Source organism: Vipera berus (genome assembly GCF_964194415.1).
Source record: "Vipera berus genome assembly, chromosome: 1".
Classification (NCBI taxonomy): Eukaryota; Metazoa; Chordata; class Lepidosauria; order Squamata; family Viperidae; genus Vipera; species Vipera berus.
Window position 1 is genome coordinate 151,727,143 of NC_138202.1, and position 14,994 is coordinate 151,742,136.

The following is a 14,994-nucleotide window of genomic DNA, read 5'->3' on the forward strand; positions in this document are numbered from 1 at the left end:
AGGAAGGAAGGAAGGAAGGAAGGAAGGAAGGAAGGAAGGAAGGAAGGAAGGAAGGAAGGAAGGAAGGAAGGAAGGGGGGAAAGAAATGTGGACATATTTTTAGTTTTAGAAGGGAACTTAACGCATCAAAGACTTTTTTCACAGATTCACGATAACTGATTTGTTTGCAATTTCACTTCTGCCCAAACTAAGTTGAATGTATTATAGGGATAACCTGTATTGAATAAATAATTAAAATGACAATGCCAAAGATGAAAGTGCCTGGAAAATGAGCTATACAGTTGCTAATGGTTGCTGATACAAGTATTAGGAAATAGTTCGTAACAGGCCTCTTTGAATAGACAGACACCTTAGATAAGGAAAATGGTGTAGCTTTTTATTCAGAATTTTACCCTTTCTTATACGAAGGTTGCTAGAAAGAAAGCCATTATATCTTACTCTCTAGAATTTACAATTCAGGAAGAGCAGAGGTTGGAACAACAACAAAAACAGATAGGGAATAGGAAATCAGATACCCTCTATTTTTAGAAATATTAATACCGCTCTGTGGTTTTCAAATGTAGTCATACCAATGATTCTGGATGAGGAGACTCAATCCTTTCATTCAAGTCCCTCAGTCCCTCCTTTTCAGGTGCATACCCAAGGTTTCCCCCCCCACACACACACACCCAAGTAGACTTATTTAGTTTGGGAAAGCCTCTCTTCCTCAAGTGCTCTGATCAGAGTTTCTTTACCAGTTCATGGCTGCTGTAAATACTGTGGGGACGAGGAAAGGATCCTTTCTCTCACTGCTCCAATGAACAGTGAGTGGGATATGAGGAGAAAGCAAAGGGAATGCAGAATCATCACTGGTTATAGCATTGTGTGAAAGTAAATGCAGTCAGAGGAGAAAAGTACACAGGATTATTTTTTCAAACAATTCTTGGATATAGAGGATGTTTCTGAATGCTTGTAGGTGTATAATAAAATATTCAACAAGCAACCTAAATAAGCTCAACTGGACAAAGTATGTACTTGGACTAATCAAAAAGCCACATGTGTTTGTAGAAAGTTTTAGGTTTTCCAGAACGACTTACAGTTCTGAGGCACTAAAGCCTGTAATTAACTAGCTTAAAAGTTAAATTGACTCTTTTCCTGAAATATAGTTTCCAAAGGATTATGCTATTAGATTTACAGGATCAGGAATTCTGGCAAAAAAGAAAAAGAAATCAACCTCCATTTAATGGAAAAACAGGTGCTCAGCTGCAGTTGACAATGCTAGTTCTACATGGGAATCAATTCCCATATAGGAATAGCCAATATTTATTTATGTTAACGCCTAATGTTATTTTCCAGAGCTTCCTATATATCCATATTTTTTTTGACAAATTGCCATTTTCTATCCTTCCCTCTCTTGTGTCTGTGGAACAAGATTTCATCCTATATACAATGTCAGATTGCCACTTCACTCCTCTTTATCTCATGCTAGACTCAGGTCTATGGGATGAAAGGTTACAATTTTTCCTAAAGGTCTCAGGAAATATTAGCGTACAGTGGATATAAAAAGTCTAGACACCCCTGTTAAAATGCCAGGTTTTTGAGATGTAAAAAAAAAATCAGACCAAGATAAATCACTTCAGAATATTTTCCACTTTTAATATAATATATAAGTTGTACGATTATATTGAAAAACAAACTGAAATCTTTTAAGGGGAAAAATAACAATAACATGGTTGTGTAAGTATGCACACCCTCTCATAAGTAAGGATGTGGCTGTGCACAGAGTTAACCTATCACATTCAAACTGATGGTAAACAACAGTCAATACATACTTGCCATCAATTAAATCACTGGAGGTTTTTAAGAAGAGATTGGACATCCATCTGTCTGGAATAGTATAGAGCAGACATGTCAAACTCGCAATGTCACGTGACGTCGGGCAATGTATTGGGGACAGTTTTGCCATTGCCGGCAATGGGGTGGGCGTAGCTTCCGGTTGATGCGTCCGGCCCGCAGGCCTGCAATTTAAGACCCCTGGTATAGTCTCCTGCTTGAGCTGGGAGTTGGACTAGAAGACCTCCATGATCCCTTCCAACTCTTGTTATTTTGTATTGTATATTCTGTAAAATGACTCTGATCAAGCTCATATAAAGTTCAGCTGTTTGAGTAAGATTTTTCTGAGATTTACTCAGTTGCTTCTTATAATAAACAATGTCATTGTTGGAAGATATCAGTCAACAGGCTACAAAACATTATGGCTATACTGTGGAACACTGTGAAGACAGTCATCAACAAGTGGCGAAAACAGGGCATAACAGTGACATTACCAAGAACTAGTTGTCCCTCAAAAATTGATGAAAAAACAAGAAGAAAACTGATCTGAGAGGCTGCCAAGAGGCTTACAGAATTATTAAATGAGTTGTAGGAATTCCCGACAAGTACTGGTTATATATTACATGTGACAACAATCTCCTCATTCTTCATATATCTGGGCTGTGGGGTACATGGCAAGATGGAAACCTTTTCTTACAAAGAAAAATAACCAAACCTGGCTACATTCTGCCAAAACCTTCATCAGGTTTGACAAAAACATGTGGAAAAATGTGTTATGGTTTGATGAGACCCAGGTTGAACTTTTTGGCCAAAATTCCCAAAAGTATGTTTGGTGCAAAGACAACATTGCACATCGCCAAAAGTACATCATACCCAGAGTGACGCTTAGTGATGGTAGCATTATGCCTTGGGGTTGCTTTGCCTCTGCTGGAACTGAGGTTTTAGTCAAGGTGGAGGGAATTATGAACAGTTCCAAACATCATTCAATTTTGGCACACAGCTTTCAGGCCTCTGCTAAAATGCTGAAGATGAAGAAAAAATGTCACCTTTCAACACAATGACCCAAAGCATACGTCCAAATCAACAAAAGAATTACTTCACCAGAAGATCAAAGTTTTTGAAAAGACCCAGTCAGAGCCTATGCCTGTATCAAACTGAAAATCTGTGAGGTGACCTGAAGAGGGCTGTGCACAGGAGATGCCCTTGCAAGCTGACAGATATTGAGATCTTTTGCAAGGAAGAGGAGGCAAAGATTCCCAAGGCAAGATATGACAAGCTGATGGACTCCTACACCAAAAATTGGATACTGTCATAAAATCAAAAGGTGCTTCAACAAAGTATTATTTTAAGTTTGTGCACGCTTATGCAATCACGTTATTGTACCTTTTTTATTATAATTTTCCCCCTAAAAGATTTCAGTTTAGTTTTCAATTGAATTGTACAGGTTACATGTTATATTAAAGATGAAAAACTTCTGAAGTAATTTATCTCGGTCTGATTTTTTTTATATCTCAAAAACATGGCATTTAATAGGGGTATGAAGACTTTTTACATCCACTGTATGTAACGGAAGGAACTTCTTAGTTCTTAATTCTTTGAGAAGTTCTCCCCTCTAACCCCCAGGTTACATCTTGAAGTTTCACATTCAAATTAAAGCAAACAATCTAGAGTTCATATTTTTTTTCATCTATATCATGGGGAAAAATGGTAACAGGTTACTATTTCAAACATTTTTCTTCCTGAAGTAAATCCCACTGAAATTCTGAGTAAATATATGGTTAAGTCAGAACTTCACATTTATACTCACAATCTATCTCATGCTTGCCACTTTATCACTACCCTAGACAGCACCAAAACTGCATAATCAATGCCAGATAAATGAAAAACCTGTTTAAATACTGCCATCCTGCTGTGAAGAACATACAATTAATCTGAATAAGAAGTATCACAGGAAGAGGGTTAAAATCAAACAAATGCAGGTACTGACTTGAGTATTGCTTTTTTTTTAAAGAAAACTATGTAAAATAAAACAAAGGCTCAGTAGTCCAGTTGGTTTATTTCCTGGTGAGCTTAGACACGGTGGAAAACTGGTAAGAGTTTTCTAAGTAATTGCTTATTCCTTCACTTTCCCTTTCTTTTCTGCCATGAAAAAGTACAAAACCACTATGCTGGATTTTAAGAACCCGTCACAAGAAGAATATAACCTTGGCTGTACTCAGCAAATCCCCTAGTCAGATCAACAGAAGCAATCAAAGGACTGGAAGGCTTGGAGAATCCTGCTGCCAATACACAAAGCCTAAATTGCATTTAAAATGTATGACACCACAACTTCATACAGATAATTTCTTCCCAACTTTCAATGCTTTAACATTTTTTTCAGCAGTTTGGTAAAATTAAATTTTTAAAACCACATCGTCCCTACATTGCAAGCAGAGCTGAAAGGAAAGGCAGCAACCAATTGTTAAAACATATAAAGATCAATAAACAAGTTATAGGGAATATACACTGTGAGTGAATAATCAGTCTATACAGGTTTTCAAATGATGGCATGTTGGTTGAAACTTGTAAGTAGCATCCTCCAAAGGACAAATAGGCAACCAGTTTGTGTTTTGGACTTAGGACCAGTACCAGAGCAATTCAACAGTTTCCCCTACATGTTAGTTCTGTTAGAGATACAAATAGTGGCAAGCTTCAGAATAAATAGAGCCAAACTATTGGCATTTCACGCAGCAGGTCCATTATCACAGCAGGGATCGCCAATCATTGGAACATTCCTATAACAGCTCAGGCAATATGACAATGATATTCCATGAAGGGGGGGAGGGTTACACAATCTCTGCCGCATACTCAAAGCCTCCTTGCCAGCTTCATGCTTTTTAATTCATCCAATCAGACTGTCAGCCCTGACCTAGCAGAAGACTTGCATCAAGCTTCAAACATTTAAAAACATCAATCATAAAAACAAAGACAGGACATTGAATTATGCAGTATTAACCTCCAGGGTTTGCATACAAAGACCTTAGATTTATTTATGTCCCAATGCGTTAAGAGCTTCAGTATACCGTTCTTTGCACCAAACCGGCTGCCAATTTGATGAACCTCTCTGCCCTCAGCAGGAGTGCAGCGTCTTTGATTAATGAGTGCATGCTTGTGGAAAAGTGTAAGAACAGAAAAACAGGGTTAAAAACACACAATTATAGCTCTGCACATCTATTGGACCAGTGCAATAATTATCTCCGAACTGAATTTCCTGACAGGGAAAACAAATTAAGTAGTTTTTGCTTACAATATAAATTCATCCAAATACTAAAGCAAAACCAATCTTTCTATATATTTTCTTACAAATACAAATGTAAATGAATGTGCATCTCTGTGCAATTCTGCTCCCGTTCCAATCTAACAGCCTTTGATGTCTTTTCTTGAAAAATGTTTTCCAAGTCTCCATTTATTTCCTCCCCCCTCTTGAATGCATTAAATAAAAGCAAGCTTTATTTGACTCAAAAGAACAAATCAAAGAGATAGGTATAAAAGTTTTCTATCTGTTATTAGACATACCCCTCTTGAAGTTAGTGATCAATGTATTAAATACTAATGGACTTATTTCCATGTTCCTCCCAATTGTAATTGTACAATGGCAACTGAAACACAGCAACACTCATATTCTTGAAATAAAAGCCACAGGGAATAGTAATCTTTTAAAGTTTACTGCCATCTGTGAATATTGTTTTTCTTCAATTTTCACATCTGAAAAAGAATGTGGTCACAAATCCCACAAGGGAATAGAAAAACATGAACAGTTAAAAATAAAGCAGATTCTTACTCTAAAGATCCATTACAGCTCATGTTCATTATTTAAACTAATCTCCAGAAAACCAAAAGACCCATACCTGTTATTACTTCACCAAGGATAATTTATTATAATACATTATTTACAGCAGTAAGTATTTTCAACAGAAAATCCACAAGGTAGCATATAGTAGTTTCTCTTTTGTGATTACCCTGGCACTTTGCTATGCAATGAGCAGAAATTAATCTATTCATTCGTCTCCTGATATGGTGTTACAGACACTTTTTGGTAAAGGCTTCCAAAAAAAGTGAGGAACGAAGGTAATATTGCCATTTCTGTGGAGTTTAGTTTTAAAGATAATATTTAAGAGCTTGACTACATCATAAAAATACCAACAATTAAGGTTAAATAAGATCAGCCATTTAGGATCCTTATTGAACTAAGCAGGAATTACCATACACACAAAAGATTGTGCACAAGATCGAGCAGTTAAAGAACACCCGAAAGTATATACTACTTGTTGAGGTTGAGAATCAGAACAAGAAACGTTTTCTTCTTTTTCAACTCTGACATGTGAAAAGTACTAATTCATTGGGAAATCTGTATTAATTTTTAAAAAAAAAACTGCTTCAAACAGAGGTTTGCCTTCAACATGTGCAAAGTGACCTAAAGGGCAATGAACAGGAGGTGGAGCTAATATGCCAATTGACAAAACAGCAACAAAAGAAGGAACTAGTATTCACAATCTTTCTCCCATCACACTTTTTGCACTCTCAACAGGATTCAAAAATGTGCTCAAAATTACACCACACTAATTCATTAGCAGGAAATACATGAGTGTATCTGATGGCTGTGCTCTCTTTTACCATATGAGAACCAGGAAAAGGCAATCAAGTACAGGTTGGAAGTTCGATGCAAATCCAAATTTTGGAAGGTACTTTATTGGTGTAGTTTTTAAACCATACAGTCACACTTAAAGACAATGATGTGCATACTAGAAAAGCAATGAAATTATTTCAAGCCAATGGTAGCCTTTAGCAGCTTGACAAAACCAGCATTTCAAATCAACTTTGAACACATTGTAAACATTATTTTTCCTTTGTAATTAAGTTTCACAGGGAACTTAGCGGATTTATGAGTCTGAAATGTTCCTGCAATAGTGGAGAATTTGGTTGTATTGTGCATGTTAAAGCCAGCATATTCCCCAAATGTGTTCTTCTTTGAAATAATGCATCAGTTGAGTTCTTTTTGAGCCTTTCATATCCCTTTTAAATGGAAAACCATTTGTCTTTTTCTAATTTGGGTCTGTTTCCCCTGCTAAAATGAAGGAAGAAGCCTTGACAAACAAGGTAACTCTTTTCCTGAAACCCTTAATCAGCAAATCTGCAGTGAATCAAACTGGATCTATACAACATGTGTTCTCCATATACACAAAGGCGGTCAAGAAGATACAGCACATACAGCCCAATGGCAAAACATCAATTTGCACTGTACAACTGTCCCCTTTAAAATCCTTCACTAAAATTAGCAAGAGCTACAACTTCATGCACACAACTTCATGCAAAATCTTATTTCCATTCATTTGCGGTTGCAAGAAAAGATAACTAGTGCTGCAATCCAATGGCACTTAGCTTCTAAATAGACAGACCAAATCATGCTGCTGATCTTCCTGAATCAAGAAATCCTCAGTCCAGATATTTAAGTTATCTATTTAAATAAGATTGGCAATCATACCCAAGCATGCTTTCCCCTGATTTCAATAAATACTTTTTATTTCTACCCCATTTTTCACTCTGTTGAAAGTATGCAAATATTTATTTTTATTTTACTAGCCTAACACACTGCTCTAATCATCAATTAACTCTGAACTCTTACAAGCCTACCATTGGTAAGTAAGATTAAAACTAAAGAAACAAGATTAAAGAAAATACTACACAGTGGAAATATTCCTATGTGAAATATAGGTACTTCATTTTTAACAATACTTCAGAATAAATATCTCTGATTGCGAGTAGCTAGAAAAAGTGTCATAAAATAAGGTAAAGGTAAAGGTTCCCCCGCACATGCGTGCTAGTCATTTCTGACTCTAGGGGCCGGTGCTCATCTCCGTTTCAAAGCCGAAGAGCCAGCGCTTGTCCGAGGACGTCTCCGTGGTCATGTGGCCGGCATGACTAGACGCCAAAGGCGCACGGAACGCTGTTACCTTCCCACCGTAGTGGTCCCTATTTTTCTACTTGCATTTTTACGTGCTTTCGAACTGCTAGGTTGGCAGAAGCTGGGACGAGTAACAAATACACATACTTACATTACAGATTCTTTGCCTACTGGAGATGTACAACACATTAGAGAGGGGTTTCACAAGATTTTAATGCGAAACACTTCTGATCTTTCTAAGGTTCTTTGTAAACTCTACCCAGATGTGTGTGCATACCCAGACACGCCACTTTTGTCAATTAATATATTCAGTAACAGAGACTGCAAAGCAACTCTTAAATGCTTTGCGCAGCCCTACCTACTCTGGATGGTCACAAGGATAGGAGAGAGAAAATTATGTGTGAATATATTTATTTATTTATTTATTTTATTACATTTGTATACCGCCCTTTCCCTGAGGACTGAACTGAACTGGAAATTAAATGAATTGCTGATCATCAAAAAAGTTTTTTTTTGTGAGCTAACTATTCAATATTGTATCGGTTAATCGGCATCTACTCACATGATAGAAGCCCATCTTTAATTACACAATGGAACTTCCCTTCACTCTCCTCTCCCCTTGCATGCCCCAATTCTAATCTTGAGGAGGCTCCAATTAGATCAAAATACACAAGGACAATATTTATGGCTTCTCAAGCGGGTAACTCACAACCACCTTCTCATTACAGTAGATCTACTGAAAGCATCTTTCTTGGGAAAAGCTGTTGGTAGTGCAGCATTTCATTGGGCAAGGGAGGCCAAGACCTGGAATTTCTCTGGGATGTTTTGAGCCCCCTGGGATGGCCTCTCCCAGGGGTGAAATTGATTTCATGCAGAAGTTTTCCAGAAGTTAGTTATAAACCAATCTATTTTAGAGGGTTTTGGGACGTTTATGTAATGTTGTTATGTGACTTGAGCAACCTGAGTATTTATAGCTTACTGTGAACATTCTAATTGTTGTACATTATTGTCATTAACAATCAAGAGTCACAAGGTGTGTGTGGTAGGTAGATTTAATAACTGAAACAAACAAATTTTTCAAGCTGAAAAAATTTCTTTCTAGCCAAACACAGGATCAAATTATACATCATATTACAATTATACTGCAGTTAGGAGATATCCTTTTGCTTTTTACCACTGGGAGTTAGAGAGGTTTTAATTAGCAGTTCTTACCTAATGAGCATATAGAAAATTTTTGATTTTCTGACTTCTTGATTTTACTGGTAACTCTTCCACAACACACTGGATATGTGCATGATATATGACACATACGGTACATGACTTAAGGGAAAAAGTCCCAAATAGTGATTTTTCCCCCCAAGACGGGAAACTGCCCCATAACTAGTGGAATTACTATTGATGCAAACAAGGTTTGCTAGAGTCACCTATTCAAAATAAAAATGGATCGCAGCTTCAAGAAAAATCAAGATGAGCTGCTAAGCTTCATAGTCAAGTTACATGAAAGACCCATCAAACATCATTGGATTGCGAACATGACCAATTTCCATCCCCTTAGATTCATGGGCCTACTCTTAAGTTTAATTATATCTGGAGCCTACACACACATAACACACACAAAATAATAAACCATCTTGAAAACAGATCAAAGAATATCCCAAGAATTAAGCAACTGGCATAACTTTGTGGAAGGATGCTTTCTATACTGCTTAGCTCTGGCTGTTCTGAGTCTTAATAGCAACCTCTAGTTAATCTTTTTAACTGAAGAAGCTAGGACTTCTACATGCAAAGCACAGACTCTCTCTCACTGAGCTACGGATCATTGGAACCAAGTCTCTCTGCCTTTACTATTAGCTAGGGCCCACTGACTGTGAATAGGACTGTGCCCTGAGCTGGAAGATCCCTCTCCTTTGGATCCCAGTTCAGCAGCAACAAAGTCACTAGATAACATTAGAAAACCCATTTTTCCTCTTAGCTTCAAGCCTCCAAATAGAATATGTTGATAATGACATGTATAACTCAGATAATAAGTGTGGAATGCTTTGAGTACTTGAAATTTGCTATACAAATGCTATTCTTATTTTAATAATTTTCTCAAGTTGTTTTCTGCCCTGACTATAAGCAGTTCATATGAAATGGTTTTCTTCACAATCTATCTTACAGAAATATGCACCTTCTCCATTGCTTGATTTCATTAAAGCACTAATTCATTTGCAGATCAATTTTCAAGCAGCCTTCCAATGTGAATACATAATTGTCCGTCTTACTAACTTTGTCAGCATTTTTCCTGTCTATCCCAGCATTTTATAAATACATTTATTTTAAAAAGAAAAGATCAGAGGTGTGTTGTCAAAAAGTGTTCAATATGAACTACCAACTAGCAAATCCCTCAAGGTAATAACATTGGAAAGCCTCAACTACAATTTCCAAATACAGATATTTCTGCTAATGCTTCTCCTCCTTGAAAGCAGATTAGTGCCTTCCCAATATTCAGCTCACTACAATAAAGACAAATATACTTCTAATCCTGTAACAGAGAAAATCTGTGAATTATATTGCACTCTAGGCCTTAATCTATTACATACAAGACCTATTGTTTTCCATTGGACTTAAGTGTGCCGAACTGTGCTGGATTGTGATAATTACTTTTAAAGCTGAAATGCACTCTTGGAAATAAATAACAGCATGTAGCCAATCTTAGCCACTATTCCTCTACCTATGAAGGCTAGGAGGAGAATGGTGTCAGTACTGAGACTATTTTTATCCTACTGTGTTCTTATAAGTTTTAAAGTCTTTTATGCTACAAATTCTTTATATTCTAGGAAAAAATAATAAAGATTATTGAGCATCTAGACACAACCAAATCGCAGCAGATCTTTCCACTGATTTACGAAGATCCAAAAGAAAGATAGGATTTCCTTGCAACTGTGATATTCTACATCTTGGGTAGGAACATAAAAGTACAACAAAGACATTAACAATTGCAGTTCAAGCTGAGAGTGACTGTTCTGTTTCAATTCAGTGACACCACTAATGGCTTCTTAGCAGCTCCATGAAATCAACCAGCTGTCAGGCTGATGCATCAGAAGAAACAGTTATGCTCCCCTAAGAAAAAGCAACACATCAGGATGTTTGGCAAAACATCTGCTCCTTTGCACTGCGGTTTTATAATAAACATGCAAACAAAGAAATGAGGGGGGAAAAGGAGAAAAGCACCCAGAAAGCAAATGTTTCCACTGCCCCTTTACCTAAATTTGAAATAAGCGTCTTTTGAGGAAACAAATCAGAACAGAACCAAAACCAGCTATTTGTGTGACAGCTCCTACCTTACCATTACACCAAAGTGTAAATGATTTATTCTATACCATCACCAAACAGAAGGTGCATTTAAGTGATGTATAAACATACTTTAGAAGTGCTGGTACTTATTTTAAAGAAATGAACACCCACATATAATATATAGCGAATTTGCTAATTTGCTCTCAAACACACCAACATATACATATAGTACACACAAACAGAAATGTTAACAATTTTATAATTATACGGTACTACAGCTAACTTTAAAACTGGGTCTCAGTTGGAATATAGAACTACAAAATAGTAAATAAGTATTGTGCAGTTAAAAAATCCAGGAACATATTACTTAAAATATATTTATCTACCATTTTCAAAGAATAACAACAGTACAGCTAATCACCCATTAAAAGAAAAAAGGAAACCAAGAACTCCAAAACTTCAAACCCTTATATTTACTATCTATTACCACTTTCAGGCACAAAACTATAGAGGCATGCATTAACAGCATTTCAAAATCAACATTACTCCAAGAATTAAAAATAAAATGTTTTCTTGCCAGAACAGATTTGAACTGTCTGAAATTATTTGAACACTTGAAATGAAACTCTTAAATATTTAAGACTTCCAACTCTCCCATGTATACCCAACATGGAAAATTGTTACAGCTCTAATTTTTTGAGGTTTTCTTGCTTTACTGATTATGCATCATAAAATAGGGGCATGGTTTACAATAGGTATGAGGTATCAAATGTATTAACTGCCATTTTCTTAAACTGCTTATCTTCTGTGGCTCACCATTTATAATCTGTCAAATCTTCCAGGCATTTTTGCATGTATAATTTAAAGCCATCTGTTCTATGTTCTTTTAACTATTTCAACGTTTTCATCTACCTAACATCCACATAACTGGCAGCCATTCAATTCAGCCAAGCTTTCTGAAGTGGCTTCTTTTCAAAGAAATAAAGGAAAAAAAGGGCAGGCAAGAAAGGAAAAGACATACTAACGTAAATAGCTTAATTTTGTAAACATGAAAGCATACTTCCAATCCAAGCATAAAAATACACTAAATCTCTCCTTCAGTTTATACTGTATTGGAAGAAAAAACTTGACATGCTAAAAAGGTTCCTTTTAATTTCCATTTAACTGTAGTAAATGCTGGGGGTTTTTTTCTTTTCCACCCACAAAAACAAAGGAAATGCAAATTAAACACAAAGAATTTCATGAGATGTTAATGCAGATGTTACTGAGATGTTAGAGTAAATACAAAACAAACGCAAGAAGCAAGAAAGTAGAAGCCTGCTTAATGATTTTATTATTTATGAAGTGCTCAATGTTTTATTAAGTTCTGCCTTGTAACTTTATAAAATGAAAGGGGGTGTCTGTTGAGAAATAAATTGGTAGTAGTAGTTTTTCTGGTCTCCCTTTTTGCAAGCAAAACATCAAGGTGAGATGATGCAACTAAGATGTTTTGTGTTTTAATCTTATTAGGGAGCAATTGGGAATTTAGCATACTAATAGTATTTTGAAAGCCATAGCATCTGGGACACAATCCACAGGTCCCTTCCAGAAAGGGGGCAGGGTATGGTATTGGTAAACCTAAGAAAAACAATCCACAAACTTTAAAAAAAATGTAGCTGCAGCCTGATATGTTTTCTGTGCCCTTAATCATGCTAGGAAGATTCTTAAGTACCTCACCTATATATGGTTCAAGCACAGAACTACAATATTTGCAAAAGAAAATATTTGTTTTTCACTCAAGTCTTATCCTTTGTATAGTATTACCATTTTAACCTGGTAATTAACACCAAAAAAAATCTATGGGTGAAAACTCTTTCTCCACCTGTCCCAAAAATTCAGGCCGTACAACTCGTTCTGTCCATTTTATAAATGTAAATTATAACCCTTCATCGCAGCTTAAAACTTGCTCGACCAGAAATCCTTTCAAAGAAAATAAACATCCAAGAACCCAACGTGTAGGGAAGAGGAGAGGGAGGGAAAAATCCCTTTTAAACTTTACATGACGTCACTATCCGTCCTTGTAAGATTGCCTCAACTTTGTGGGTTATTCACCGGGACTTGAATCGTTTCATCCTCTTACCCCTTTAAAAAGACACACACGCACGCAGACCCCGACTTGATTTTTTTTTTTTTAAAAAAAGCCCAAGATGGCGAAAGGCTTGTTGTTTAGAGGGCAGAAAAATGGAGGATATTGTAATATACACAAAGGGATAAATTTCAACAACTCGGCTAAAGGCAGCAGCTGCGTCTCCGGCTTTATAAGGAAGCTACACACACACACACACAAAAGACCGGAGAGGGGGGGGGAGGGAAGAGAGAGAAAGAGGTTGTTGAGGGGAAAAAGCAAAGCAGCGAATGCCCCGAGAAGCAGCCACGACTCCCTCCCTCCCGCCCCCCTCATCCTTCTTAGCTGTACCCACACCCCGCTTTTTTGCAAAGCGGCCGCAGCCTCGGATTCAACGCTGGCCGGCGAGCGCTTTAAAAAGAAAAAGCATAAAGCGGGAGGCAAGGAGGGGAGGGGAAAAGAGACGGGCACGGCCAGGGACCTGGAGGAAGGCGACGGAGCCTCGGACTCCTTCGTGCCTTCCTCCCCGGGAGGTGCCTTCTCCCACATTTGGGGGAGGGAGAGGGCAACCGCCCCGTATCTGAGGCCGGCTGTCACGCTCAACGTCGCCTCAGCAAACGAAGGAGAGAACGACTCAAGCAGCCAGGCAGGGCGACAGGGCACAAAAAGCGCAGCGGCAGTTCTGAAGCGAGGAAGGTCGCTAAACGGGCGGGCACCAAAAAAAAAGACTCTCGGAATCGCCTCTCCCGCCCGCCCGCCCCCCCCCCCCACGACTTTTATTGCCAGCCACGGGGGTGGGGGGGTGGAAGGGTGTTTGCAAAACGCCCAGGCACCAAAGGTGTCCCCCCCCACACACACACACCCACCGCGCAGAGCCGCGACTCCAGCCCCCGAGCCCGTGTTTAAATCTACCCGCCCCTCCCGTCTCTCGGGCACAAGGTCAGTTTCACTTTGCTCTACTAGTTGAGCCACCGCTACCGCAGATGCACCGAGCCGGCGACTGGTAGTCCTCGCCCTCTCCCTCTCCCTCTCCCTCTCTCTCTTTTTCTGTGTATATCCGTCTGTGAACGAACGTGTGGAAAGACCCGAGAGACAGACGGGCACCCAGCGAACGCCCCCTCGGATGCACACGCCGGCAAGCGCCCCGGCAAAACAAAAGAGCTGCCAGAGAGAACCGCCAGATACTCCGAGGCTGCCGAGAGGTTTTCCCCGCGCCACCCCCAGCTTCTTTCTGTCCCATTTTCCTCTGCCGCTCCCCTCTCCACCACCCCGCGCCGCCGGCTTGGAAGCCAAAGCTCGGGGCGCCTCGGCCGGCAGCACAACTTGCACTTCCCCCTTAAGCCACCTTTTCTCCCCCCCCCACACACACACCTCCGCCTCCGGAATCGATTCGAACTCACCTTTGCAATTGAGACGCGAAGCCACGCTTCTCCTCGCTCCCTTCCACGCGCGCACCGCTCCGCTTGTGTGATCTGGATGCTGGGAAGGCAGCCTTCCTCCAAACAGGCTGGAGAAGGGAGTGAAGAAAGACCGGGCCGGTGTGTGTGTGTGTGTGTGTGGAAGAGAGGAAAAAAAAAGGAGGGGGGGTTGAATCTAACTAGAAGGATTCATGATAGATAACCCGCCTCGTTCCCGCTCCCGTCTCTTGCTTTTAGTTCGTTCCAGCGGCAGCAGCTCGAAGCCGATTCCCCCTCTCCTCTCTCAAGGTTTATTCAAGCTTCACTTCCAGCCGAAGGCTTCGCCGACCCAAAGTGACGTCAACCAACTCGCTCCTCTCTTTCTAACAATGAAAGTTGCTGTTAAAGAGACGGGGTGGTGGTGGCGGCGGCGGCGGGGGGGGGGGTTTGTGGAGAGAGAAAGA

At 39.0% G+C, this 14,994-nt stretch overlaps 1 protein-coding gene across 9 annotated transcripts in view; it reads right to left on the minus strand.

Moving 5' to 3' along the window:
* BAZ2B (bromodomain adjacent to zinc finger domain 2B) overlaps positions 1-14,940 on the minus strand; it is a 228,494-nt gene extending 213,554 nt beyond the window's left edge. For 3 of the 9 annotated variants that reach the window (XM_081315170.1, XM_081315167.1, XM_081315166.1), the window contains exon 1: positions 14,534-14,937. The gene's annotated coding sequence lies outside the window, so the exon portion shown is untranslated. Of the gene's footprint in view, positions 1-14,533 lie in introns of all 9 variants that reach the window. The other 6 variants (XM_081315169.1, XM_081315168.1, XM_081315161.1 and 3 more) reach the window with 4 other exon arrangements.
* Positions 14,941-14,994: the final 54 nt, after the last annotated feature.